Source organism: Trematomus bernacchii, unplaced genomic scaffold, assembly GCF_902827165.1.
Source record: "Trematomus bernacchii unplaced genomic scaffold, fTreBer1.1, whole genome shotgun sequence".
Classification (NCBI taxonomy): Eukaryota; Metazoa; Chordata; class Actinopteri; order Perciformes; family Nototheniidae; genus Trematomus; species Trematomus bernacchii.
The window spans coordinates 6,911,551-6,938,002 of NW_022987313.1; the positions used below are offsets into that span (position 1 = coordinate 6,911,551).

The 26,452-nt window shown below is 41.7% G+C and overlaps 1 long non-coding RNA gene across 2 annotated transcripts in view; it reads right to left on the reverse strand.

Annotated features, from left to right (window-relative positions):
* LOC117478186 overlaps positions 1–19,258 on the reverse strand; it is a 90,777-nt gene extending 71,519 nt beyond the window's left edge. The window contains exons 1-3 of one of the 2 annotated variants that reach the window (XR_004555395.1): positions 19,178–19,258; positions 9,539–9,623; positions 9,027–9,082 (exon numbers count right to left, since the gene is read on the reverse strand). This is a non-coding gene — a long non-coding RNA (uncharacterized LOC117478186). Of the gene's footprint in view, positions 1–9,026; positions 9,083–9,538; positions 9,624–10,161; positions 10,196–19,177 lie in introns of those variants that run through there. The other variant, XR_004555392.1, reaches the window with a different exon arrangement.
* Between the last annotated feature and the right edge of the window lie 7,194 nt (positions 19,259–26,452).

Here is a 26,452-nt window from a genome sequence, read left to right on the forward strand (position 1 = left end):
TAGAAAGAAGCGGAGGCGGCGTAAATGGAGCAATGATTGATCAATACATTAAGGTGTGAGGTCACTTGAAGTTCAAGATCGCCCACAATTATCTGGGGTGTAGACCATAGAGAATGAGCATCAGCTTATATGAGCAAATCAGAGACAGATCAGGTTTAGGGTAAAAGTTGTAATGTGTATAATCGGGTGTTTAGTCTGCCCTAGGTTTGTATCCAGTGCCGGTCCATTAGTAATGGATCGGGTCCGTGCAGGAGCACATGGCCGGCTGTAACCGGTGAGTGGGTGGGATGAGGCGGGCTAAACAGGAAGTGTACACTTCCTGCAGCTGCTTTACACCTACTGACCACATGGAGCGATTAGGATAAATTCAGGAATAAACTCAATAGGTGTTCCTCTCCACAAGCACAAACACACTTTGTGTAATCAAATGCCAAATTTAACTATTTCCGAGTTTGCAAAAAGAGGAAATATCCAAAATGACATCCGTTCGGGAAAGTCCATTACACTCCAGAACAGAAGGAAACAAGTCCAAATTGAGTGTGTGCATATGTGGGTGGAGTGTCTGTTTGTGTGTGTGTGTGCATGTGTGTGACTGTGTATGTATATGCGTCCATGGCGGTCTGCCTGTATGCGTCTGCTTGTGATTGAGTCAGAGTGCATTTCTCTGTTTGAGGGAAACTTTGACAGCCTGGCGTCTTTGTTCTAAAGTTCAGACAGGGAAGCAGATGGCTCTTCTCAGTGTGACTTAGCAAGCTAGTTAGCTGCCGAGTGCGACTTCACCGCCTTTGTTGGAGAAACTGATATTGCTGTATTTAACGGCCCAGCTATAGATTAAACCTGTCCACTACAATTATTAAGTGGACATTATGTGGCTAAAATAAGTATTTTTTCATTTCCTCCTTGTTTCTGCTTCTTCAAACTAATTGTAACTATTATTTCAGGATTAAGGAACTTCCTTTAATACAATGTATCAATAGGATAAAATAATTTCCAACAACCTCAAATTAATTGCATTTAACTTCTTGAAATTGCTGAATTAAAATGCAAAATCTAAATTGCCACATTGATCAGTGGGAAGATGGGACACATTAATTTAACCACTCCCCAATTTCACATCAGTGCCACTGAAACAGTAAATCTATCAGAGGACCATATTGGTATTTTACGGGCTTTATTAAATAACAAACATTTCCAGTGCTGGATTTATTGGGTCCCATTTATAGGCTTGTTCCTAACTCTAAACATGCTGCTTCGTTGACATAATCAAAAGCAAATTTAACTAACCGCTTTACCAGACATTCCTCGTGGTTGTAAAAGCTCTCTCTTTAAAACAAAGCTTGCTTGAAGTTGTTCTCTTTTAATGCCGATTAATCCTGTAAGCCACATGACTCTGATCAGCTGATTAATCCCCACCTTCAACAATGTTTCCAAATAAAAGACTCCCACCATAAAATCCAGACCTCAAATCCTACTCCTTGTTTGAAAAAACCTCAAACTTTATCTCCAGTGGCAATATTTTCCCTCTTTTACTCTCTCCTGCTTCACAAGACGTTTGGTCTTTAATGTATTTCAGAGAACATCTGCTAACTATCACTGAACCTCGTGGGATTTCCATTTAGCCCAGTTAATTACTCTATCAAGCCAGGTTCATTATCATATTCCTCCTCTTAAAAAATGCACCCGACACTGTGCCACCGTGTGCGTGTTTGTGTGTGTATAGGTGTCGGTGTAAGGGTGAGTGTGTACCCAGACATGTGCACACGCTGGTGTAAGTGTCAGTGCATAGCTCGGTCTTAAACGCATTCCTAATTGCAAGTAGTTGAGCCATAATACTCGTGTTAATGAACCAGAGACGTCTATAGGAGCCGGCTCTGGAAGTCAAGTAGGGAATCTGTTAGTTGGCATCTCCGGGGAGGACGGTGTGCTGGTATTAATCTTGATGAACAACAGCTCTGTGACTTCTGCCTGTCTGTATCGTTCCCTACAGAGGTTAGTCCAGGTGACTGATGGCACAGCCTCTCCATCTCAAAGGAGTAGTATGTGAAACGCTTCATTTGGAAATGAGACCCCCACTGTTTAAAAGATGTGACACTTGCTCTTTAAAAAAGGTGTTGGCTTGATTTATTTATTTAGTAAGTGATTAATCCACCTACGTGCCAACAGGGAGCCTGTGCCAGCATGCCGGACACATCACGGACAATCCACTGCAGCACTAGTGACCACTATGACCTTAAAATATTATTAATGTTCCCTGCAAAACCTTTCTGCCCAAAAAACACTTTTTCAAAAAAAGTACACGACCAGCAGGGTGTGAAGTTTAACAAACAAGACATTTTTCACCCAGAAGGTCAAATACCTCCTTCAGAGATCAATAGACAGTCGCAAACAACCAAAACTAATAATAATACATCAAGAAAACACGGTCTCAAAATGGATTCCAAGTGCTTTCAAATGACACCCTTTATAATGACTTTACTGTCGTATCATTTATAAAGTGCTTTCAAGTGAGCGACTATTGTTTTGTTTTTAGAGGTCACAGGATTTAAAGCATCGCCAGCTGTTCTGCTTAACAACCATCAAAAGGAAAAACCATCAGAGATCCATCTTCTATAATGTATGAGCTGAAAAGCTTGGCAGGATCAGCGAAGCCATCGGAAAGTAAAAGGGTTCCTGGTTCAAAAACAAGCTTTGACACCCAAGGCTTTACAATTACTGTACTAAGAGTTAGTCATGTTGACCTTAAATGCCTCGAAACAACAAATAAGTTCCAGAAAAGATTTATTTATTGGAGTCAGGATAAGTGATTTTAATATTCTTAAGGCAGCACATTTTACAGCCAAAACAACCCAATTATTAGATACAGGTTCAAATCGGGCATTATCATCCTTCCTCTGTTGCTAGGACACCGTGTCTGGATTAATGACCGTACTGATATTAGAATAGGATTTAATACATCTGGAGGGCTTTCATTATCATTTTAAGGGTAGTTCTCTCCTACACCATTATTCGACTATGAAAATAATGAATTAAATGTGTATAGTAGAGGTTTGTGATAGTCAAATTGATACCCATTCTAAATAAATTCTGTGAAGACCCTGCTTTTCTGTAACATTGTAAACTGTTTTCATGTCATCGTCTTCAGTATCAATCAGCCCTCTCTCTAATAATTACCTTTCCATTATTGATTGAGAATTCAGACCCCACACTGAGAGGCTTTCCGCTACATATAGACTGGTTTCCCTATATGAGGGTCTATATTATATGGCAGTGGGTGTTCACAGAGCGCAGAGCAGTGAAATGTACCCTTTGATGAGATTAGCTGAGTGGTGTACTTGAAATAACCTTTCATGCGCTGCCATTATTGTATTAATCTATTCTAAAACAATTTGGTTGAATTAATTAGGCCCTACATATTTCAGCAATGCTCACAGGCTGCCTGGAAACAGATGGCTCTGAGGGCGAGCCACTCTCCGACGGATGTGTATGGCTGAGGAGTGAAATGGAGAGAAGAGAAATAGGAATGATGAAGAATATGGTGGCGTGAAAGGAGAGGGAAGAATGGAAGAAAGTGAGATGTGTCACCAACACCTCTGTATTGTGTACCTGAGAGAAAATGAGTCAAAGCCTGAGCATGGAGAAAGAAAGTTCTTCGGGGTCTCGGGTCCTAACGCCCATCGGTTCCTCTGACAAGAGAATGGTAGCTTAACAACAGTTGGGCGAAGAAGACTATTATCTCGATCCTACAGTGTTCTGGATGGGTTCAACCTTGAACAGCTTGTAGATGATGAGCCTATCCATATGGTGTTTAAATCGCTCAGCGTTTCCTGAGCCATTAACCTTCAGGACACCTTGCACTTGTCCTACACTTTGACAGACAGCTCTGTGTACATTTCATAAAACATCCCCTCTATTTAGTACAAATGTATACAGTGAACTCAAACCCAAGCAAACATATTAGTGTTTCTCAATCTGTTTAGGTTGTTGCCTCTTTAAATTAAGCAATGTCTAAATGCAAAACATTTCACATGATATAGATGCAAGTTGTATTACTGCCGCTTATAGTTGCTGGAATATATTTCCAGAAGATCTGAGGATAATTATAAGGTTTAAGAATTGTATGTTTTTATTATTTATAATTATTCTATGATCATAGAATGTATTTACTTATTTTTATTAAACTTGTTTTATTTTATTAACCTTTTACTCCTTTTAATATCCTATATTTTTTAAGAGCGCATTTAATTTTTTTGAAAGGTGCTACATAAATACAATTTCTTAGTTGACTGAAAATAAACATTCAAGTCAAAAATTATACATTTTTTATATTTTTGTATTTCATATCACCTTATTCTTCAGGTTACCCAATATATTTTTCTGAACCCATGTGTGCAAACTACCAATATAAACAATGTCTTAGTGGTAGTTGTACTGTTAAGGTTTCTGCTCACTCATAGGCGGAGTCTCACTTTCAAAGGGATTTGCAACAGTGCAAAGTGGTGAGGACAGTCGAGATGTTTTACAGACCCTGGCGTGTAGATTTAAGAGCAGAGGAGCTCGAGTGCTGAAGTGCCGAGGCATTTACAAGCCGCTGCCACATCATGAAGGACAAGTTAATGGGTAGCAGGGAGGGGGAGGACCATAATGCACTTTGTGGCCCGGGTCCAGCCGAGTCTTGACTTTTCTTTAACAGGAATCTCAACCTTGCCCTCAGCAAAGAAGGACAACAAAGGAGCGAAATTGAGAGCAAAGAGGGAGGGAGGAAGTAATGAAGAGGCGGAGAGACAGTAAGAAAGATGATACAGAGGTTCTGAGGTTAGCTAATGTTGCCACAGAGTGCTTAGCTCAATCCAAGTCCACGTCAACTCTTATTTCAGGGTTTTGGTAATGGACATCAAACCTCTGGCGCTGTCTCCGGAGCCAGGGAAATTAAAGTTTTCTAACTCCTGACTTGGCAGGAGCTATGGAAAATGATACCTTTCACCTGAGAGAGAGGGAGGGAGGGAGGGAGGGAGTAGTGAGAGTGATGTCACTGGCAGAGTTCTCTCAAGCCATTTGAGAAACAGCTTGAGCGGGAGACACAACACAGGAAATGAAACACGGAGGGTGTGACGCGCCAGCATCAATCTATTATATGTTATATTTCTATGACACAAGCTGATAAACTACAAATTACTATAGCACATTACCCTAACTGCCCTCTCTCTTTCTCTGGCAGCATGGCAGGTTGTGGCCCGTGCCAGTGTCTCCTCTCTTCCCGCATCACTACCGTTTAAACTAACATGGACGTCCTGCTGCCCAACACGAGCCTGGCAGAGTGATCCCTTGTGCCTGCTTTTATTACCTTGTTGACACCAGCTGCTAGTTTTAAGCACTTTTAAATGCTGAGGCTCAAATCACAGAATTAATGCCGTTATTCCTGCCCAGCTTTCTTTTTGGCAGTGCTTTTAAGCCCCAGACTTAACAACAAGCCTGGGTTTTATGCATTCAGACAGCTGGTGGGAATAAGGCAGTTGCCAGTGGTATAAAACACTGTGTGTATGCGTGTGTGAGTGTATTATGTGGACAGCGTGTGCCTTCGCGTGTGGGAGGGCATCTGAATATTTAAAAACTGTCTTTTAAAAGTTGCTTGTCCGCAGTCCAAATATAAAAATGGCACATTTGTGGTACTGGTCAGTCTTTGTAAACAAGCAGCTATCTCTCTTGCTCAATATTTGGCATTAATCAAGGTGATTAAAATGCGGTGGAAACGTGACATACTGGAAACCAAATGTTGCAGATTCTTCCTTCCTCTTCACCAGTTTGACACTCAACTTCCACTCTCCTCGCTCTGGCACGCTTCATTACTATTACGCCTGTGTGAAGTCACTTGCCTCTCACACACACACACACCACCGCCACACAACCACACTCACGAAAAGTGTGCATCCCTGTGTGCCCACCCCTACACACACACACACTTCTCCTCACTTCACACACACAAACTAAGCAATGCTATCTAGCAGCTGTACCTCTCCTTATGTGCAGAGAGTGTTGATCCCAGTTCTTCTCTCACACACAGCGAACATATGTCAGTCAGAAACAAGGCAGACTCGGTATTCCTTCTTCTGAGTAAAAACTTTGCTACTCTTTTAATACAGCACTTCTGAAGTCTTGCACAGAAAGACCATAAGCTGTAAGTGGAGGTGACCTTGCTGTGTGTGTGTGTGTGTGTGTGTGTGTGTGTGTGTGTGTGTGTGTGTGTGTGTGTGTGTGTGTGTGTGTGTGTGTGTGTGTGTGTGTGTGTGTGTGTGTGTGTGTGTGTGTGTGTGTGTGTGTGTGTGTGTGTGTGTGTGTGTGTGATTACAAAGGGAGGATCTGACATGCCTTAGGTAAAACAAATACAGACTCTGATAGATGCCAGCAGCACCTGTCTGATTTACATTTCCTAATTGCAAATGAATTACCAAAGAAACATTTCACCAGCACCCACAGGCAATACGACACACAGACGAGTTCTACCTGAAAGGGAAAGTGTTTCCACAGGAATATTTTTAGGAGGTTTAGAAAACTTCCACAAGAGCCAGAGGCCCCCTGAAGTTTGTTTGAATGTATGTAGGAATGCAAATGTATATGTACTTACAATAGCAACTGTGGAGTTTATGCTAAAGCTTTGACTCTGCAATGCAGAGATACAGAGAGGAAAACCCAACAGCTCCTTCTACCATTTAATTAAGGGAGTAGCATTGAAGCACATTTTCCCTGAGGCTCATTATATTCATGTCCCTTGCCTATTCTGGGATTGTAAACATGTATACACCTACCCATTATTTACATGTTGTTATCATTTAAACTAATAATAAAAAGGTACATTTTTTGGTCAACAAACAGAAATGCTGACCCAAAGACTTTCAGTTGTTAAAACATAAGACAAGGATTAGCATGAAATCATGACAATGTGGCAATTTTGCTAAGAAATATTTTTTTAAAGGAATGAGCATTTATTTAAGAAAAAGTATAATATAAAATTATTCAAAATATTTTCATCCTTGATAGTTGATTTAAATGGAAAAAATATACATTTATATTAAAGACATAAATAAATACAATTAATAGATCAGAAAAACAATAGTGGGAATTCCTGTTGTGTAGCTACTGTATGATGACCTAATTTCTTCATTCATCAGATTACAATCTCACCACTTTCCCACTCAGCCGCCACCTGAGGTGAGAAATGGTCCTGAGGGTCTAGAACCGGTCCGACAGGTTCAGGCAGTCAGAAAAACCAAAGGCCCCCTCGCCCTAACTTCAGGACAACAGCAAACAACACCTGTGCTGATGATGTCATGCTCTCAAGGGTATCCCATACTCGCCTGAAGACATATTCAGGTCTTAACCTCCTTCTTCTTCACCTCTCCATGCTCTCCCTGAAACCACACACTTCCTGTTCCACTAGTTCATCAATAGTGAGCATCAAATACCAAACACATCTCAAAATTAAGCAGATTTAAGCTTGAAGTCACACTGTTGTCCATCGTCATCTTTATCCTAGACCATAAGCCTAGCCCTAGACTATTGCAAACGCATAATGAGTTTAACTGTTTGCACAAATAACTGCACAAATAACTGTTTCTCAAATCCACAATATTTCTGTCGTTCTGCTAAAGAGAGAGCAGCAAATTACAAAACACAGAGATAAAGGTGGTTGTTGATATTAGTTGTGTATCTATATGCACACACACAGTGACTGCATGTGTGCTTTTTAATAATACCGTGTGCTTGTAACCATGCAAGTATATGTCAAATAAACAAAGATATCAAAGCAGAATATAAACCCATGTTTACTTCTTTTATCTAAACTTTTCTAGTTCCTGCGATCAGAGGTGTGTTGTGGTAGCGAGCCACTCGTCTTTGATTTGGGAGCACGGCGCTGTCACTGCCGAGCACAAAGACACCACACACACACACACATACAAACACACACACACAGCAACACAACCCAAGCAGCGGGAAACAAGAGAGGAGCAGCTGTGAGTTGCACTCATCAGTTCAGATTGAGGGAGACGCAGGCAGGCTGGTAAACAGACACAGATGTACGGAGCTGAGCAGAACAGAGAGTGGGAGAAAGAGGAAGGTCACCCTTTCACAATGGGAAGGTAGCGGCAAAGTCAACAACACTTGCAGCGTGACTAAAGCTGCGGGGGAAACAAAATCTGGTCAAAGTGGAAAATGTTTACTTTTTTTCTTTTTGTTAAGTGAAAGCTTGTTCTATTATTTGGAAATAAAAACATTTTTAGGAACAACTTTTATAGTTAGGGATATATGGGATACAGATTTCAGTATAGTGTAATGTGGCATGTTATGTTTATGTGCTGATATATAGAATATCTTTTTTCCATCATTGTTGTTTTCTTTCTTCATTCGATTTTGGACACATCCAACATTTTTATTAAAGAAATTCTGATCTAAAATGATAGGAAAGAGTGAATATGGAGGAACTGAAGCTCTTTAATATATATTTTAATATATATTCTCATCTGACTAACACAATGTTTCTGCAACAGTGACCACAGCGGGAGTCACTGGGATGCTTCCACATGTCAAATTGTCATCATCCCAGAGCCACACAGGCCTCTAATGAGCAATAACCAAATAATGGAGAGAACCCGAGGAAATACTCCTGCCAAAACCTTCTCAAGTGACACACACACACACACACACACACACACATACACATACACAGCTTTGTCAGCAACTGTTGCCTCCCCTGAGGGTGACACCCCACCTGGGAGCTCAATCCTGTCAATGCTCACTATCTCAGTTTCCCTTTCAGCGTTGTGTGCTCTCTCTTGTTACACTCATTCCCAGAGTTTTCCCCAGCCCAGGGTGAGTATTAACCTCAGTCACAGCTCCAGATACTTCAGAAGAGAGCAGAGAGGTGGCGTAATGAGGCATCATTGTTCAACTTGAAGAGTTCACTTGAAAAAAACGACAATGAGAACAAGTCTTTAAACAGATTAAGAGAAGGGTGTAAACAAAATGGCACCTACCTGTCGTCACCGAAGTTTTCACAGAGAAAGGATGATTTCGGGCCGCTTGTGGTTGCCTATAGAGAGAGGATCATTACACGTTCATATTAGAGGTACCATAGACTAGTATAGATCAATTTCAAAAGGCACAATGAATAGGATTTGTCAATTGCGGTGGGAAACTTAACATTTTCAAAATTAGCCTCTCCTCACCGGCTCGATGAGGGTTACGTTACTCGCCAACAGATAAACCCACATTTGTCTGCTTCGTATAGCTATATTAGCATTATGTGGCGCTATGTTTAATGTATTGTTATTTCGTTTTGCATGCTTACAATCTAGCACCTGGTCGTTTGTTTTTATAGCCATTTATGCCCAGAAACATCCTGGACACAGCAAAAGGAAAAGACAATAGATAATACAGGCAGAGGGCAGGATCTCTGCAGATTCACATTTACCCTATTTGGCCTAAGTGATGATTGTAAGGGAATATTTGTGCATGAGTTCATACAGTATTATAAGGAAAATCCTACTCAATCAGCCTTTAATATGTAGCTCCACTACAGGACAGACTGTTGGTTGTTGCTGGAGCAGCTGAGCCAGGTTCGACGGGATCTTCTGTATCAGAGTAAAGCAAAGCAGGTTAGAGGACTATTATTCATTTCGACTGTAATTTCAAACCTTCTTTGACTTTCTCCTTCACTCCCTCCCCCCTTCTTACTATAAAAAAGAAAATACACATTGCCATGTTTTCATAGAAAGTGAGATGCTGTGGACTAAACTCCATGAACTGCCTCCCCCTCTCCACTTTTGTGTTTTCCCTAAATCACTCTTTTCCACCAAACTATGTGGTGTACTGTCATAGTGCCTGTTACTTTAACCAAAACAACCTAGCCAAGTAGTTTCCAGCAGTTTTGCAAACTTTCCGATTTTTGATTAAGCAACAAAACACAACGTCAAAATTACCCTGCGCAACATTTAACTATTAAACCTTCACTGTTGCTGTCCCTTTTTCCAGTTTATAAAGAAACACGGTCTTCATTGTGTTACACAATCACAGTAAGTTACAAACTGTTACAAACACTTCCAGCTAAAGTTTACCGATCCTAGCCTCAAGGCTCCAATAATGTCTAACCAGTCCGAGGTAAACATTTACCTGCGGAGCCGATCAGACATTAATGAGTGATCACCACCTGGAGCTAAACCATTCTCCGGTTCCTGACTTAACATGCTAATAAGTTGTCCAGGTGTGCGAGTGTGTGTGTGTGTGTGTGTGTGTGTGTGTGTGTGTGTGTGTGTGTGTGTGTGTGTGTGTGTGTGTGTGTGTTTGTGAGCGCACACACAAGCCGGGATGTTTGTAGCCCGCAGGAGGTAGAAGTGAAAGACCACCAACTGAACAACGAACCAGGTGGTGAAATCAAAAGAAGACAAGTCGGACCAGCAACTGTTATCCTCAAACAGCCAAACTTCAGGGGGTTGAATCTGTGCTCTGCAGCTGCTGCTTAAAACATCTGACGTTCTGAGAGACAGAAACGCTGCAGACAAGCAGTAACGGCGTAGTGTTTTGCAATATTTGCTACATATCAAATCCATGTATTGAATAGAAGTGTCTGCACCAAATAAAATTAAATGTTTGCAACTTGTACTTATTTGGAACGTTAGAAAGCATCATCAAAGTGCACTTGTGCCCTACAAAATCCCTAATTGGAAGTTAGCTCATTACCGCGACACTGTTTTGCGGCTAACGCTTGTGAGACACCACAGTCCCAAGTGGGGACCCCAGGTGAGGACATGCAGTAATTGGACATTTCGGCATGATTAAAGGGCGCTTAACTGATTTCACATATGATGTTCAGTCTCCTCATTAAGGTAAGCAGTTGTTTAATGTCTAGCAATGGAGGTCATTTTTCCTAGTCTGATGATGTTGTTTGGGTTAGCTCAGCTTGGGCTTGTATCGAGGCAATCAGTGAGATGCATTGTGGGATCTTGGATGGATTTTGACCCTTACACAGGGTATATGCAGGATTCCTGAAGTCAAATTTAATACCTTTTAAGACCTTTTTTAAGACCCTTTCCATACATTTTAAGACCTGATAGCCACTTCGAGTTTTAACCGGTTACATTGGCGCAACATTTACTATATACAGTATTGATTGTCCTTCCTCCTTATCTTCTAACCATTTGGACGCAAACTTGCATTTCCCCATAACGATGTTGTTTAACAACCGGCGTAAACGGACCTTCGCGCGCTATCAAGCAGTGAGCGTGCGATGTCCTGTTCAGATGACGTCAAATCCAACGGGATGCCATAAATAAACTACACAGAATCACACTACACACCTACGCAATGATTACATTCAGGCAAACTTTAGAATACAACCTCTTTGGACAATTTATATACTTATTGAAAACAAGCTACAAAATGTAATACCTTGGAAAATGCCGTTTAATACTTTTTAATAGCCTTAATTTTCGCTAAATTGATTTATCAACTTTTAATACTTGTCAAGACCCCGCGGACACCCTGTTACAAGACACTGAAGTCAGGTTATCTTGGCCTCTACTGCCTCAATGTTGGACATCATCTATTTAACCTGTCTTTTGTTAGTCCCCGGCTTTTTAAACAAGTTGTATGAGTCCTGCTTCCTGTATAGGTAAGGGTAGTTAAACATCCCATGAAATGGTCACTTCCTAGAGATCATTGCATCTTCACTTAGAGGTCTGCTGCATTAGAGGTTGTAAATACAACATTTCAAACCAAGCAACTGATGACAAAATGTTTAACAATTCCCACTTTAAGCATGCATTTCTCTCCAGAACAGTTGGAAAGATGTGTCATAGTCCAGTCATCAAGTAGGAGAAAACATTACATTGAGGAAATGATACAATTAAATGTATGGTAGTTAGATATCATACAGATTAAACAAAAGCTATAACTACTTGTTTCACTGTGACAAAACCTAAGTTTGATGCTCGACATGCCCATCTACAGGCATAACTGCTATAACCTTATTTTCAGAATTGATAAGGGTACACTGCCTCCTGCATCAGCACTACAAAACAGTTCATTAAGATTGTAATTCCTAGGGATACTGAGCTGGGACCACCATAACTAAATTCCTCTCCTGTGAGAAGTGTGCAAAGTTTGGTAAGTCAGCTGAGATATGCAACTTTTCCCTTCTTCACTCCCACCATCACCTTGAAAGGGAAACAAGCACCGAGACTCCGATGGACCCACGACATATTCTCATTTAGCGGCTGCGCTGTTGTGGGATGTCATGGCTATTAATTTTATCTGAGCTTCATTAATCCACATTTTCCCATCCAGGCCCACTGTCCTTAATCATCATTTCAGCCTTTGCCAGCATGGCCTCTGGTGGCCAAATACAGCGAGGGTCACAATGTGTTCCCCCAGCACTCTGGAAGTGAATGCACACATACGCATACATACAAAACCCAGATAATAAAACAGGGCATCCATCTCAATCACACAGTATTGGACCCATGTCATTACATTCCTCTCACTGGAGTGAAGCATAACAAATGTATGCACAAACTGCTGCAGTGCATAAAGAACTAATACAGACTGAAAGCCATAACACTTGCCAGGTTGTGACCTCCACTAGAATGGATTCATTTTGTACGGCACTCTTGAGCGATATCTGATTTGTGAAGAGGCTGAAGGTCAATCAGCAGTGAGAGGAGAGAGGGAGGTAAAGCTACAATCAGAAGGGAGGCTTTAGAAACGCTAGCTGTTAGAAAAAAGAAAAAACCCTCTCTGGCAATTGAGTGGTGTTGAAAGAACCGAGGACTATCAAGACTGTCTTAGCACAGCTCGGTCCAGGTGGGCGATTGGTTGGATACTGCTTATTGTTCCAGCAGATCTGAGCTGTTTGCCGTTATCTGAATACCAAATGGTTCCAATTTGCTGCGTGAAGGGGTGGGGGGGGGGGGAGAAATACCACGGAGGGGGCCAATACACACAATGGAAACTGGAGAGGGTAATCTGATGGAAATCTCTGAATGTTCCTCTCCCTGCTCGCTAAAGGTTAGCCCGTTTAACTGCCTGTCTGCTGGGTGGTTGCTTGTTATTTATTCAGCGAGACAGACAGACAGAAATACGTGCAAGAATGGGTGTACGGCGTACGCATAAGAGGAAATCAAGATTTTATCAGTAATATCAGTTGCGTTGACTTCTCTGTGGGATCTAATATTGAAAGGCTGATCTTTGACTTTTAACTCAAGATCATCCGCTGACCTTTGACCTCTATATACCCAAGTAGAGCCTTTGAGCTAAGGCGCCGTTTACACGAGGAGAAAACTGCTTGTATCTGCATAGTTTCGCGTGCGTATAGCCCTATTATTTACACGAGGCCGATAGAAACTGACCCCACAAACAATAACGGGTCCCAAGGTGGATAGATTTGCAAACGAAACGCTCTGGGGGGTCAACCGAGTCCGTGTAATCACCTCTATACGAATATTTCCTGAAAAAATAGCGATAGCCCCACCTCTCCTGCTCACTGCTGTAGCAACTATCAAAAATAGCTGTGTTAATTAAACGCACAAGGGGTTCTTGAATGAAATAATATTATAAAAGGCAAACCAGAATTGTTAACGCCCAATATACTCCTTAAACAAAATAAACAGAGTCAGATTTCATGCATTGATCCATTATATTGACAAAGGTGCGATCTCACCCGGTGTTTGTAGAGAATATCTCTCTTTCTGAGCACGTCCTCTCCACAGAGACGTGCTTCTTGGTCGGTCGATGCAATATCCACAGATTCGGTTTCTTTCAGTTAACTTCCCCGTTGCATTTATCCATATGCTGAGGAAATGACTATACCCCGCTGAATACCAGCAATCACCACACACTTCCTCCTGTCAGTAGCTACTGCTAGTGCTACTGCTACTGACCATGCTACAGATATTAGTGCAACATCTACAGCTCCTCTACCACAACCATCAGCAACAAGTGGACATGGAGAATTACATGAACTACATGTTGCTAAATACACCGCGGGGCTTAAACAGAAGGGTAGCCATGGCAACATTGCGGCGGGGCTGCTCGGGCTGCTCTTCTTCGCTGGTTTTGGTGTATTTTGGCGGAAGTTACAGCGCCACTTACAGTCCCGGCATATGTACTACAGCGTTTCCAGCGGCCTCGTTTGAACAGACACGTTAAATGAAACGAATGCATGTGAACGGAAGACTTTTTTGAATACGCATACTGTGCATAAACGCAAACGTTCCCGTGTGAGTGGGGCCTAAGTCTACAACTCAGGCTAACGTTTCCAATCTGATTTTTTATCTCACTTAAACAGCAGCATAAGCAAATCATCCTATAATATTGCTCCACTCTATACATATATACAAAGCCATGCAGAGAGCCGTGGATATGGACTGTAAGCAACTAGAATAATTGTGGTAGAGCAGAGACAAAATCCTTTTGCATTGTGACAGAGCAGATGTTAAGAGTAATGACTGTGGAGATTACCCAATAATTGTAGCAACCTAAATCATTTCAGAGGGGGGGGATAGAAAGAGAAAAAGGGAGAGGAGGAGGAGGGATGGAACAAAGGAAGATGAACCACGGATGAAGCAAAGAACACCTTATTGTAGGAAAATGTAAAATAGGAAAATGTACATGCTTTGCTATTTCATTTCTCTACATGTTTATAGGCAGACAGCTCATCTGTAGTTGCGTAAAAGACGTGCGAAAGCTTCCAGAAATGAGTGGCTACCATGTTTTGTATTGGGGGGGTGGGTTGGGGAGATAATGGCGATTATGACAATGTGGCTGCAAGTGTTATTGTCTGTGTTTGGGAGCTAATCGCTGTGATGCAAGCTGCTGCCCGGAGCCAAGGATAGAGGACAGAGAGGCCCCTCCATCTAAGAGTGTGATGACACATTTCTCCCTAACATCCCATAACAACATCGTCCTCCCCCGACCTCCAGCATCAAACCCTCACCAGCATCCTGCCTCCCCCTACCACAGTTCACCAAAGCCCGCATAGGTCAGCAGATCAGAGGCCCAGGCACCTGCTAAGAGCCCTGTGTGTGTGTGTGTGTGTGTGTGTGTGTGTGTGTGTGTGTGTGTGTGTGTGTGTGCGTGCGTGCGTGCGTGCGTGCGTGTGTGTGACACCCCAACGCACACTTACTCTCTCTCTCACTTTCTCCGTTGTCGCATTGATTGTGTAATAAACTTTATTCAGCTAACCGTGAATTATTGTTAATTGAACTAAAAAGTAATTTTCTTAATTGAAACAGCGGGGGGAGGGGCAGCCCAGATTAACGATGTAAAGGAGTGTTTTTCTCTCCCACTCTCACTCTTCTAACATCTTGAGACTTTTATCTTGTCTAATTCTTTTCCCCATTACAGTTCGTCTCACCATATTTTTCCCCCATCCTACGCTTTCAGGAAAAAGCCATTCATCTACTTAGCCTCACACCCTTCTTAAAATCAAGACAGGGTTATGCTGAAACATGTCACTTGTGCTCTACAATGCTTGTTTGCCAAAAACCAATACCCCTTTTTCACACGTATATATACACTGGCATTAGGCAAATTAATTGTTTTGTCAATGCCTCAATGTTTTCCATCAAAATGTTAACATTCAAACACAACCACTAATACCAATAAAGCCCTCTGTTGCCAGAATTGTAAAGCGTTATACATCAGAGCATGCTAGTGTTGTGCATGTCCACTGCTGTACTGTAACACCTTTGTTTACACAATGCAATGCTGGATCTTAGCGCTTATGTTGGTATGCCAAATGTGTCTGATTTACTATGAATGAAATAGCAACTTCCCATTCATATGTGCCCTGTTGAATGCTATATACGGTTAACAGTAAAAGCTGCGTGTGGTAAAAGCAGCTACAATTACATAAAGCATATGTAGGCCAAAAGCAATAATAAATGCAATTGCACAATAATGATTTCCAGTACACCCTGTTTACAGTGTTGGGTACATGTGGAGCATAATGAATACATCTTGTTTGAGCACTAATAAACCAAATGCAATATATTATTTGTTCTGTCACAAAAACCACATCTTGGCATTATTTTAACAAAGTGTTGCAAGTCTCCAGATTTCACATACACGACCAATACTACTAAAGCCCTATGTTGCAAGAAGTTTAAAGGTCACATATTATGCGAAATCCACTTTTTCATGTATTTTATACATAAATAAATCTCCCTTCTGTGTAAAGAGATATTATATATAAAAAATATTCACTCTCTTGTTGTCCTGATCCATTTATATAAAAACCTTTCTGAAAATTAGCTCAACAGATTACGGCAATGTGATGTCACAATGCTTTTTTGGGTTGTGCAACCATTAGCCAATAACCAACCAAGGTAGAGCAACATTGGCTTTTTTTAAACCAAACATCTGGGGCATGGGAAGTGGCAGCTCATTTGAATTTAGAGCTACAGACACAGAATCAGCACTTTTGGAACTGGGCTGAAACAGAGGGGTTTATGGCATGCTTCAATGCATTACCTGTTTGGTATTTCGAGCCAAACACTTCAGAGACATTTCTTGTACATATCTGAGACCTATAATATATTGTTGAAAAACAGTATAATAGGGGACCTAAAGGGTTAGACACAAGCCATCATCGCCTCGTCGCCATAAACCTCATCCCAAATACAAAATCTATGTGGGAGAGTGAACTATGCCACAAAGAGGAGAAGCAATGTTTTGGAATTCAACCCACATACCAGAGCTACAGCAGAGCTTCAGGAAACAGTCACATTCCAGTAAACACATGTGGAATTACCAGGGCAAGAGCTCCTGGTCACCAGCCTAGCCAAATATTATCTCATACAGAACAATATCACAATATCACCCCCTCCCCCACCCCCTTTACATAGCAGCTATTGGCTGAGAGGGAGGAAGTGATGTATATTGACTTTTCATTTGTGTCTTGCTGACTGTGCTGACAAAAAAGCACCAAACCACTTCCAGCTGCTAAACTTAGAGAAAACAACCGCGTTCTGCTGAACATGATTCAGCTGCATTTTGCTTCTCGATTTAGTGTTTTCATCACGCGTTTCTATTGCTCCACTACTGCCACAAATGTGAGTCATGCAGTGGTTAAAGTAGCATAAACGACACTCAGCCCATTATAGCAGTAATATTCCTCTAAAATAATTAGTACATTACATGTAATATAACCAAATGAGGCCCCGAAATGACATAGCTGCCCACGTTAATGAGATCCATGTTCACAATAAAACAAACATTATCCATCTATTCCTGCTGATCTACCCGCATTAACACATGACCTTTGCAACATGAACATTCTTGTCTAACAATACCAATCGTCTTCTCTATTTGTCTATCTTGAGAGTGTGTCTCATCCAGCTCGCACCTTGTCAGTCATAAAAGCAGAGGGAGAGGGGGGAGGGGGGGAGCGCAGAGGAGGAGGAGGAGGAGGAGGAGGAGGGTGCCATTACCAGTGTTCTGGACCCGTGTCTTCCCAGGGTGAATAATTACGTCTGACATGTCGTGAATAGGGAGGGACATTATCGCCGTGATCCTTCGTACTCCCTCTGTGTGTTCCCACACACACACACACACACACACACACACACACACACACACACACACACACACACACACACACACACACACACACACACACACACACACACACACACACACACACACACACACACACACACACACACACACACACACATTAGGGCCCCTCTGAATGATTTAGGGGGTCTGTTAATAATGCAGGGGCTCCTAGAGCTAATTAGGTAAGTAGCAGAGGGCGCCGGCTGTGACGCCTCAGCTCACTGATACGAGCTGTAAAGGAATGAAGTATCAACTGCACCCTAACTTCAATACCGGCCCTGATTGTTTCCAAAGGGGATGGATTAAATTTGTGCTTACGATTAAGTTTCACTATTGATCTTGGCGCCAAAATGGAGGCCTGCAGCAGCTTCACTATTCTATTTCTCTCATCCGCATACATTATCAATTATTAAGTGGATGAGGAAAGGTAATAGGTAACAGGTCTGAATGCAGTGGCCCTGAGGTATTTTTGACAAGCAGCACCAGAGGTTGAAAGGTAACAGGGATCTGTGTGCTCCAAGAAAATCAATAGAAAGTGATTATCTTGAGAGGGAACAAGTGGAGAGCCAAGGTGGGCCTTGTCACGTGTACAATCTCTCTCTCCCTCTCCCTCTCTCTGGCGCCATAGCTGTCAGCCCTGTAAGTGCAGTGTCAGGGTGATTAGAGAGCAGCGGGGCCCAGACAGAGCTCAACCTCCAGACGGGCCCTCCAGAGACGCAGCGCCACAACAAACCCCAGGCCAGGGTCAGGCCCGCTCCAACAGCCTCCCTGCCTGCAAGATGGGCCCCCTTAGTGCACAGTCAGGAAGCATCTTGTATTAGAGATTGCAGGGTCGATGATATATAGCTGCTTTATGGCACCTTTAGGGTAAAGGCAATTATTTTTAAAAGGGATGATCCACCCAAAATGCAAAAACATATATTTTCCTACTCAGAGGTATGCAGACATGCAGATGATTTATTTGAGATTTCTGCCTCCACCTCAAAAAAAGAAGAGGTGAGGGGAATAACTATGCTGAAGAAATTGCTACAGTTAAAATGTTGACTATGAGTTATGTGGATTTATAATAAAGGCATACTTTCTTCAGGTAATGTAAATGTAAATTTGCAAAACTGTAAGCAGAACAAACTAACTTTTCATAAACATTTTAGAAATGCTTATCTTACAAATTATGTAAATAACAATACTGTAAGTATGCTCAGACAATGTGATTTCTTTTTTTATTGGAATGAACCATTCCTTAAATATAGGCCTAAATTAGAAAAACTAAGTTCCAAACAATGGTTATAAGATTTTTTTTTTAAATAGCAGTATTATTATATGGACCAAAAAATAACATTAAGTGGAATAGTTAAGATTGTGTTATTTAACTGTTACAAGAAAAGGCACTATAGTTCAGAAAATTAAGTGTCTATTGAAACATAACGATAGGGATGTAATTTAGCATGTCGGATTAAAATTCAACCAAAAAAAGGTTCAATTTATGACAGCTAACAAAAAGCAAACTCCATAAAATGTAGATAAGGAAGGCTAATTTGGCTAACACTTATTATCAACAGGCCATGTAGTTTACCATCACTCTCGCTGGTAACTTGACACGACGTCCCGTTAAAGTTTCCAGATACAGGCTAGGTGAGGTTTCAGAGGTCAAAATGTTTAACCAAATACATGTGAAAAAAAAATGTGCGTTTACACAATATTTCACTCCAAATGCACCTGACGCATTAGGCTACGTAAACACTACAACTCACGTGGAGGAAGTTGCGTAGGTAAAATGTGTTGGCAAGATGGAAGTTAGCTTGATATTGGATAAAAACGTAATATCTTTATTTAATATATCTAAGTGGACAAAGCTAAAGTGATGAATATGTACTTTAATGTCGCGGAAAGAGAATTTCGATAATTTAAACCTACTCTTATGATAAGAAAACATATCTCTGAAGAGCTGATGCATATGAGAAGCTTACTTCTTTTTGGATGAATATAACCACTGGAGGCAATTTGGACAAACAACAAACATTTTTGTAAGCTAAAATGTGATGTGAAATGTGATAAAACAACCTTTAGCATACTGGAAATACTACTTTATTGAAAAAGTTCATTTTTGGCCTTGGAAATAGTAATTTGACAAAAAAAGGAGAACATTTATGCTATCAGATTTCCAGGCAATAAGCACTTAGAGACTTTCTGCTAAAGTGAGTGGATGTATACATACTGCTCTTCATCAAACTCACAAAATAAATATGTAGTGCGACCTCTATGTTTCTGATTAGGTTAAAACAAATTACACAATATGTGACCTAGTTGACTTCAGAGGAGTTTAGAGTATTTTTTAACACTGACAAGCGATCTAAGTTAGCTGCTTTCCCCTGCTTCCAGTCTTTCTGCTAAACTAGCCTTATCCAGTTGTGGTTTCAGCTCTATACTTAAAACACAGACATGAGATATTGTCTATCTCATAAAGCTCTTGTGGGGAAAAGCGAATAACCATAGTCCAATTATGTTGAGGTAGTTCTCTAAATCACAGCCACCCACTGCGACTTAAAAAGAAGAGACACCTACAAACATCTCTGCTCCAAGGGGATTCTTTTGTAATTTTTCTGACGTGTGTGTGTGTGTGTGTGTGTGTGTGTGTGTGTGTGTGTGTGTGTGTGTGTGTGTGTGTGTGTGTGTGTGTGTGTGTGTGTGTGTGTGTGTGTAGATAAGAGTTGGATTCATACAAGGATAACCACCATATAATCTACATTTTTTCAAATGTTTCTTTTTCCCCCCCCCAAGTTCCCTGTAGCGCACACTTGTTGACAGATTGCTCATTAGTGTGACACAAACTTTCAGCACCGTCTGCAGTTTCCTGAGTTCACCAGTTCTCTCCCATCCCACAGCATAAGGGAAAGCTATAGTCTGAATGAGCTCTACCTGTATGTGATATCTATGGCCTGGGGGTTGACAGTATCTAATCACAGCCTCAACAGGTGAGGAGAGGAGACGGCGCAGACAGCATGGCACCACATTGGATTCCTTCACTATCATAATGTAGATCAAACCACACACACAGTATCTAGGATTTATGGTAAATATATAGGCCTACTGCTCTCTACGGTGATGTTAAATACAGTAAATAATGCACACACATGGTATCCTAATACATCTTACTATATTATGTTACAGTCTGGAAGCATTTACTGTCAGCGTCAACGGGAAATCCAGAAGAATTTATAACAACTGCAAGACAAGTGTTGAGTCATTGTAAAAGTGTACACACACATTATTGTATTAATCTTTATTAATTTACGATGTGATGTTTCTCAGCACCGCGTTTGAAGTCGCTTGACCTCGTTCTCACCTCGACAGCACAGTACAACGTCAGACATAAAAGCCGTCAGAGAGGGCAGGAGAAGCCAAACCTCCTCAGGGGAAGAAAAAGCAGAGAAGTGGGAGGAGAAGAAGGAGGAGAAGAAGGAGGATGGGTGTCACCGTCTCTACAAAGCCCTCTTATCCTCTCCATATCAAAGCGCTGTACTCCCAGCATAAAATATTGTCAGGATGATATGACTCACTCCACAGGGGGAGCTTGTCCAAATCCAAAATAAAAAAATAAAAAAAACAGAACAAAAAAAGAGAAAGAAAGAAAGCAGTATATCATTGTAAAAGGTGGACGGGGCAATTCATGTGGTTTTGGCAGTGCATGGATACACAACAGTGTTCATTTAAAGATGTTTTTGATATCATACAAAGGAAGTATTGTGTGAAGTGTCTTCCACTGAGATGAACTCAAAGAGCAGGACAAAAAAAGACACAAGACAAAACAACAAAGTACGGGCCTTTTCTCACGCAGCACCGAGATGACATCCGCAGAACTCCAAGGTGACTGACATAAGGATTATGTAGTGTGAAATAGCAGTTAATACAAATGTTTTGTTACTTATGATAATAGTTACTTGCTTTTGACAAGGTTTCTAAGGCACCAAGTGTTCACTCTCTTCTCCTTTTTTATTTGCTTTCTAAAGAGGAAGTATTTAGGATGTAGGCCAGATGGGTACACAGCGCTATTGTATGGTTGACAGAGAGATGACCTTGTTGTGCGTGTGTGTGTGTGTGTGTGTGTGTGTGTGTGTGTGTGTGTGTGTGTGCGTGTGTGTGTGTGTGTGTGTGTGTGTGTGTGTGTGTGTGTGTGTGTGTGTGTGTGTGTGTGTGTGTGTGTGTGTGTGTGTGTGTGTGTGTGTGTGTGTGTAATCAGACAGAGAGGGGGGATTAGAGACTAGGCACCTGGCAGGTGGAAACAGTCTGTACTCATCTGATGCCCTCCTGTCCTTCTGCACACTTTCTCATTGCACACACACACACACACACACACACAAAATGTAACTTGGTCATAAACATGATGTCATATTACAGTGTGTGTAACCACCTGAAGTGTATCTTTGTTTCAGATTGACAAGGTCTTGCCTTGAAACGCACTGTGGCAGCCCCTTGTGAGAAATTAAATTAAAACTTCAATAGGGACACAAATACTACTGTAGCCTGGGAGTTCCCAGATCTTAGAGCCAACTACCTTATATGAAGAGACGCTCTCGGTCTATATAATAAAGGTCAGTGTCCCTGAATAATAAACCAGAAACTTACATGTAAAAAATGCATTACATTATTGACCAGCTTGAGCTTCAGGTCTCATAATTTGTACTAGGATCGATATTTAGCAATTTGTTTAACTTTTAGCACAACACCATCTCTTTAAAACGGTTTCAGAGTTATTCCTGCGTTTTGCTAGGTAAATTAAGCTGACAAACATCAAGCTCAAAAATCATACAGCTCCATCCTGTCAGCCTTCCCAAAAGAGTACTAAGCACCCCATCTGTTATGGCCTGCTCAAAGATAGTAGCTGAAGTGGAGTCATCAGTGTTAAGTTAAAACAAACACAGTAATTACCCTAATTAAGATCTGGCAGATTCCTTTAGATTAATAGTAGCCCGCATTAGATACTAGAGAGGTTGATATCAGAGGAGAGAGAGAAGAGGATTAGATGAGGTCAAGAAGAGGAGTATGGGGGAGACAATTTATTGACAAATATTTTTTAAAAGGAATGAAAAAAAGGAACATTTTGTTGATTAGGGAAAAAAAAGTGGATGGCTGTAAAAAGGAAATGAAGAAAAGGTAAGGAACAGGAGGAGGGAGAATGGGTGTCAGCAGTCCTGGTGAATGTCGGTCTGGAGGAGGGCTTTTTTTGACTGCACCACGAGTAAATGGCTCTGCAGGCGCCTGTCACTCTGAGGGGCCAGCATGGGACGATCAGCGATGATGACGGGGGCACAGACCTGTGTCACGATGCTGAACCCAGCTGTCAATCAAACAACTCTGCCCTATGGGATGACAAGGATGGGCCTTAATCCTGCTGAAGAGAGGAAGAGAGACGAAGAGGACGGAGAGAGAAATTAGGCGGGGAAAGAAGAACATGCAGACGGAGGGAGAAAGTTGGTGGAGAGAAAGAGAAGGAATGGTTATTGATTTATTCAAGAAATGTATGCCATCCTATTGAGGAAAGCTAAAACCAACAGGTGATTGTGTAACCTCAGGAAGTTTGTGCCGTTATATAACAGGCAGGGAAAATTGCAGTTATTCACTTTTCAATTCGGGCTTCACCATGGAGCCAGTTATCTTGGGAAATGAAATATGTGATGGCCCTTTCCTTATAGGCAATAGGACACTGTGTGAACTTGTCATTTGACGGCCAGAATGAGTCATCTTCCAGCTATCTAGGACCGTAACCCCTCAGGCCTCCTGGGAGCACAGAGGAATGACCAGGGAACCAGTACATTAGAAACAATAGAAGAAGAGGCTCTATCCCACAGTCAGTTTTCACTGGAGCTCCGGCAAGCTGTTTTCAATTAGCGCGCGCCGATTCTCAGTGTTGGTCTACCACATCTTTTCAAGTAAATGCAACCATAACTTAAAGCCACAATGTTTGGTTTGGCCATGAGGGAATCTGTGCTTGTCTCCTTTCTTGTGTCAGTGGTATCCACTCCAGAAGTCCTCTAACATGCTTTTGTGTTGTTGCTGACGTTCATTAGTACAGCAGAGAAAGTCTCTCCACTATGTTTTACAGTGATGTAATGTTGTGAAAATGCAATACAATTTACCACTTAAAAATAGCAGCATCAGCAACCGGATGATAGAAAATCCCTACAGAACACAATATATCAATGTTAAGATCGGAATACATTTAAGTCTTGGAGGTACAAAAAGTTATCACTTGTGGAAACTAATGGAAAAAACAGACAGTAGGTGCTAAATGTTTGGAAAACTGCAATTACATAAAATGAAAATAAAGCTGTAATAATTACAAGGGATACAAAATATATCACTGTGATAATATATTTCAGCAAGTGCATAGTTAGCTGGCACACTAGCAACTTTCATTCAACCTTTTTTATAAACATACTTCAAGGACAATGTATAGTTTATTTGTTTATAGTGTTGGGAACAGTCTCCATTAATCAACTGTCACAAAAAAACAGTAAATGGTGCTATATGTTATGATATCTGGGGAGAACATTGAAATTCTATCAGGACCTTTACAGTTTGACGCCTCCCAGCACTAATCTGCTGCTCTTCAGCTCTACATGACACCTCGACATTTGTCTGGTACGGACTTAGATTAAATCCTAGTCATTTCGTGGCAATAGTCACATTTGGTAGTCTTCTGCAACTTTGTGTGACCAGAAAAGCATTTGCATGTAACAAAATAACTGCAGTTAGATATTTAACAGTTTATTGGCAGATCCTTATCCAATTTAGTTTTCAATCACTGTGTTGCACATATAAGTGTGTGCATTCAAGCATGCATATAATTTACCGGTCGTAATCCAAGATGGTAGATTGTCTAAACCTTTGATTTTGGGCTTGGAGTTTAAATTATTTCCTTCACGTCAGAAATAAAGTATTTGTACTTGATGTTTTTACATTGCTTTTTATTTGTGTGTTATGGCCTGAGAAACAGACAGACAGGTGGAGAGAGAGAGACAGCGTCAGAGAGACAGTCAGGGACAGGGGACACTGTGAGCCAAGAGGAAAAAGCAAGATATTTCAGGGCCCAGATGTACAGTGTCCCTGAGGTGATCAGAGCTGTGACCTGACACTGCAGCGTCCCAGCATGCTCGGCAGATGTGGGTCAACTGACATCTGTTTCTCACTACAGCCGGGCTCAGCTCAGCTCGGCCCGACCCAACCCTGCTGCCATATTCATCCTAATAACCACTCCCATAATCACCAGGGATTATTCTAATATTAGTGAGCACACACACACGCATATACACACACACACTGACTGCTCTGATTAAGGTATAGTGCTCCATATGGTTTTTCGGAGGGGTTTTTGGTCGGATTTGTATGTTTGTAGCCCTTCAGTGAAAAGCCTTGAAAAAGCCAGCTTAGAGAGGACTAAAGAAAGTCTCTGCATAAATAATATTGGAAAATAGCCTGGGCAAAAGGAGGGGGCGTGGGGGGGGGGGGGTGGCGCAGGTCATGCTGGGGTGAGATGTGGACTGCCGGCAGAGGTGCCCTGACAATTAGCAAGCATCGCGAGGGCTGCTGTGTGAATATGCGGCCTTGAAGTTAGGCGTTGAAGGGAGACGGCAGTGTGCTATTCTGCGTCCATAAAGGAGGGATTACGAACCACTGACAGGATGTGTGAATCAAGATGGCACACTCACCACACAACAGGACTAGAAAGAGACACTGCAGGGGGCTGTCAAGACAGACCCAGAGTGAGCTGGGAGGATTACCATATAATGATGAAAGATGATGATGACTGATGAATAGATTGTTGGCGCTTTAGCTATGGGGGAGGGAGGACGACGTGAGGAACTTGACATCTTGAGCGTGGATGCCAGAGTTTAGGATTTCCAGTGCAAAGAAATGTGCTGATTTATTTCAGCTGTACTTATACAAGTGATTGGTTGTTTCTTTAATGTAAGCTATAGCTTTTTTATTTGCCTTGTACAATTGTAAACTCATTACGCTCCGAGCATTCCTGTGCTTTTATATTGTGTGTAAAATCATCCTTCTTCCCCCTTTCTCCAGCTCTCCTTTTTGCTTTTCCTAAGAGGTCTATTTGTGGAAGTCATGGCCTGCTGGTGTTTACGATTCTCACTGGGCCCCTACTGCTGGTGTTTTTTCCCTCGCATACACACATATACACACACAAACATGCACACAGTGGGTCCTTACTGCTGACACTCAACTTCATTCTTTGCTGCAGCTGCATCTGTTGTCACCATGGAGACCTTGTTTATTACTTAACCCCCCCTGCTCACAAACACACACATACACGCTACGACAGAGAAAATAGGCAGGCTGCGTCTCCCTCTGTGTTTGATTTGGCGTTATAGGACCCATCGGATCACAGCCCCCAGCAAGCCCAGGCCCATATGCACAAACACACACACAGCAGTTGGCCTGGATGGATGCAGCAGGCCCATGCTAAACACAGAGCCATAAGCAGCATACTACCTAATCACCTCCAGGCTGGTCTGGATAATGGCATTTGTTAAGGCTTTGACTCAACCTGTGTGAGTAAGAAGGCCGGTCTGGCTACTTTTCCTTTCAAACATCACTGATATAAATAGAGAAACTAAGGACCATGCAAATGAGGCAAAGCAAAAGCATCTTGGTGGTTGAGGCTGAACAATGAATTTAAGTGTTGGGTGTGTTCATGCATACGTGTCCGTGTGTGAGTATAGAGGGCGTTAGTGAAAGGCCATCCTGCTTAGCGGGCGGCAGCATGCAGGCAGGTTTTTCACGAGACTTGGAATCTGTTATGCAACATGTGAGAGCCTGCTAATCTCGCCGAGCA